The sequence below is a fragment of the Sminthopsis crassicaudata genome, chromosome 5 (assembly GCF_048593235.1).
Source record: "Sminthopsis crassicaudata isolate SCR6 chromosome 5, ASM4859323v1, whole genome shotgun sequence".
NCBI lineage: Eukaryota > Metazoa > Chordata > Mammalia > Dasyuromorphia > Dasyuridae > Sminthopsis > Sminthopsis crassicaudata.
The window spans coordinates 55099318-55103690 of record NC_133621.1 but is presented as its reverse complement, the minus strand read 5'-3'; the positions used below and the strand labels follow the sequence as shown (position 1 = coordinate 55103690).

General features: G+C 34.7%; 1 pseudogene; it reads left to right on the top strand.

Annotated features, from left to right (window-relative positions):
• The first annotated feature begins 210 nt into the window (after positions 1 to 210).
• Positions 211 to 1596, top strand: LOC141543852 (DNA endonuclease RBBP8 pseudogene; annotated as a pseudogene).
• The last annotated feature ends 2777 nt before the right edge of the window (positions 1597 to 4373 follow it).

Below are 4373 nucleotides of genomic sequence, written 5' to 3'. Positions count from 1 at the left end.
GTGCCATTGAAATCACTGAGAGGCAGAGGAGCAAAAAGGAAGAACACTGAAAAAGACAGTGAACATTGCTCCAAAACTTCTTGTGATAAAGAAAATGTTTTTTTTCTTTGTAAGGGGATATTCATCATTCATCATGGAAAGTCTCTAATAGATAAGCCCTGGATCTATCTCTTTCAATAACTATTTGAGGATGACTGACTAACAAAAAATCTATAGTCTTCAATTCAATTACAACAAACCCATTATAAAAATGAAATTCTTGTAGCAGATCCTTGTGATAAAACATCATCTCCTATGATCAACATTTAAGATGCTAACAGTTATCCCCTTGAGGAATCATCTTTTAACTTAGCCGCACTTGTATGTAGCTGAAACCATTGGACTTGGTGCTGAAGAGACTGAGTCAAGTGTTTTGAACTCAATGAAGAACTGTATCCTCAAAAGGAAGCAAAACCAATTAAAGAATTTTTTTAGGAATCCACAGAAAACAGCAAAGATGGTTTGACATTTTCAGATTTCTCTCTAAGAACTCCACCAGAAGTTAACGGAGCTGCTCAGGCATCTTCTCCTGTTTTGGGGCTGCTTCTAAAGTGAAAAATGGCTTAGACTTGTTCCCTTCTCTTTTAGAGGCTGGGAAAAAGTCTCATCTCAAAACAAATTCCCTCAACATTACTTCTAATTCTAGACTCCAAAAAAAAAAAAAAAAAAAAAAAGATCAAAATCTGAAGACACTAGCTTTTGTTACATGCCTTAATTTTGGTTCTCAACCAAGCACTGTCATTAATTATTCTTTCATTAAGCAAATACTTGTGAAAAAGAACATAAATAAATCAGTAAGTATACAGATTGAGACTGATAATCCAAAAGATGAAGCTACTGAAAATATAATCTTCTTGTGCCATTGAAACCACTCAGAGGCAGAGGAAGAACAGTGAAAAAGACAGTGAACATTGCTCCAAAACTTCTTGTGATAAAGGAAATGTTTTTTTCCTTTGTAAGGGGATATTCATCATTCTATCAATGGAGGTTCTCTAATAGATAAGCCCCCAGATCTATCTGATTGATTTTCAGCTATTCACCCACAAGGAAAAAAAGCCAAGGAAATGAGGTTACTGGTGATTATGAGTCAATAAAAATGAAACATGGATGGGACATGGAAATAGTGAATTTTCCTCAGTTTTTCAGGTAAATCTCTGTAGACCAGTGGTCATCAAACTTTTTAAATAGGGGGCCAGTTCACTGTCTCTCAGACTGTGGGAGGGCCGGACTATAGTAAAAACAAAAGCTCACACTGTCTCCCCCCCTCAGCCCATTTGGCATAACCCGGTGGGCTGCATAAATGTCCTCAGCATCTGGCCCTTGGGCCATAGTTTGAGAACCCCTGCATAGACTAACTAAAGCATAAGCTCTACAAAATAATCAAGATAAATCATCCTTAGAAAACATCCAGTGGAGTATACATCCAGCAGATCTTTCTCAACATAAAATGGATATTACTGTAATAGATACAGAGTATGGTAGTCAATCAATATTTGGAGCAAGATTGTGAACATAGATTGCAACAGTCATGAAGATATACCTGATAAAGTAAAATAAGAGCATTTGTGGAGCCTTGTTTTAAAGATGATGAAAGAGAGCACATAAAATTTCTCTCACATTTGGGTGGTTTAGAAAAAAAAGAAGAGAGGAGGAAGTTACTTAGATAACATATAAAGAATGTAAAATTTATTATGTAGATATTCCAGAAGAAGAAAGGGAAAGGCTCCTGTTCAAGACACCATTTCAGCTATATTCCTTCTAACACATCTAAAATTTCTGGGAAGTTGGGTTTCCTTCAACTCAAACTTGTGTAGACAGAAGATAGATTAAGGAAGATTTGATACTTATCCGTGTCCCAAAAGGCAGAAGCCTTACAATGCGATGTTTTCTCTAAAAGGCAAAGAATAGAGGACATAGATTTGAGAAAATTTCAAAAAGTGCCAGAAAAATGTTCTCTTTTTTATTTATAGTTAAAGTTGGAATAAAAATTAATTTCTTCACCTCTATCTTCTATAACCTGATTTATATATAATCTAAACAGAGTGTAACAGCAATTATTTAATATAATTTTGAGTACATTTGTTATGCTTACACATTTTTCTTTATTTCACACCTTTGAAACAATGGGGTGCTTTCATTTTTTACTGTGTAGCTCGAAAGGGTAGATTTTATCCTTTTTGTGACATCTAAATATGATTAAAAATTGTGATAGATTTCATTTGAAACAAAAGAGGATCCCTTGAGATTTTTTTCTGGAGCTCAGTTAAATTACTTATGAGTTTTAAGAATCCTTGGAGCTCATTTGGGTTGTCTATGTAGTTTGGTAGTACAGTGGATAGATCACTGGGCCTGGAATTAGGAGAACCTGACTTCATATTTGCCCTCAGGCACTAAGTGTTTGACCTCTGAGAAGTAACTTAGTTTGACCTTTGAGAAGTAACTTAAAAAAAATAAAACTAACAAATTTTCTCATCTGTAAAACAGGGATCATCACAACAGCACTTCACAGCATTTTGAAGTTCAAATTAGTTAATTGGGAAGCACTCACAGCATAGTGTCTGGCACATACAAAAGTCTATACATATGTAAGCTGTTATATATTATCCATGTTGTATGTATTTTTATTTTTGTCAAATATTTCATCATTACATTTTAACCTTATTTAATCTTAAAAAATCTGTGGCCTTATGCAAATTTAACAACCCTGTTAAAGGGTTAAAACATTAAATCTTCTCTATGAGTGTGGATCTAGAGTATATATACATGGGAGGGGAAAGTACTTAGCAGAAAAGGAAGAAAATGAAGGGCAGCATCTCCCCTGGAACCCTAGAGCAACTTTTTAAGTCACATGGTCTGGTGTCTTCTCATCTAAAGGTGAGGGAATGATTTCCAGTCATCTCCAAATCCTAAAGGCCTTTGGGAAGAGATCCATTTGATATGGAAAGTACTGATGAAACAAGGTTTCCTTCAAAACTAAAACAGCTAATTTTCTTTTTCTTCTTTTTTATTGTCTTTATTTGGGGGAAAGCCATTTATGGAACCAAGACAGACCCTAGTTAAGGACTAAGCAAGAAGCAATTTTTGCCATCCCAAAAAGAGTTGCTATAAATATTTTAGAATATGTAGATTCTTTGCCTATTTTTCCAACAATCCCCTTGGGAAATAGATCTAATAGTGTTATTTCTGGGTCAAAGAGTATACACACTTTGGACATAATTCCAGACTGCTCTCCAAAATGATTGAATAAGTTCATAGTTCTATCAACAGTACATTATTGATAAATATAAGTATGAATAGCATAGTTTTACATAGATTTAAACTGTGTCAAATGTTATCCTTTCCTAAAACTTAAAATGTAACAAAATTAATTTTTTTTAAAAAGTAACACTTAGCAAACTTTATGAAATATTCTTTTTGTCAAATCTATATAATTTTATTTGGGGATAACTAGATTTTCATGTGTACATGTGTAGCTAAATTAGATTGTGATACAAATTATTTTTGTGATTCTTTTCTGAATGGCACTGCAGAATCAAATGGAAAAAAAGATGTTTGGAACCTTGGTGGTCACTACTAGATTGAAGACTTAGATGAGTTCAAAACATATTAACCAATTTGTTAAGGACAAAAAATCTTCAATAAGGGAAGAATGTAGTAAGAGTCCTGGGGTGAGGTCATGTTCTATGTAACCATCTATTAGTATTGCTGCACAAAAGAGACCAAGGAGTCCTAGTAAATGAAGGCATTTTAATTTGTAGGAACAGGGAATAACTCTGCATTTGGAGCATTTGCAGAGATTCTGTAACTTCTTCCAGTCAGGCAAGCAGGGAATGAAGAAATGATCCATAGCTAAGAACTGTCAGAAGGCCCTCACAGGCCAAAAGGAGAACTTGTCTCTCTTCATGTCTACTTGGCTACTTATGAATGAGAGAGGTAAAGGAGAGAGCTTCTGGATGCGGAAATGCTTTGAGTGCTGCTTGTCTGGGGCATCATGTGACCTGTATGTTTGGGTCTCTTTTCTTTGATTCTTTACATTTATTCTACTTGCATTTAGAGAAAAGAATATTGGAATTAATTTTGACCTTGTTAACTGCTAAACGTCAGGATCCTCCAAATACTACATGTTTCTCCTCCACTGAGGAATTCCTTTCATTCTTCATTACTGGCTGACTCTTACATCTGGAATTTTCAATCTACCTCATCTCTCCCTCTTCATTGCCCTAGTTTACTTCAAGATTCAATAGAAATTTTACCTTTTATAATTTTTTTTTCTGGTTCCCACGTTGAACCTTCCTTCTCAGATTAACTCCTTTCTACTGTGCACAATGGATAGA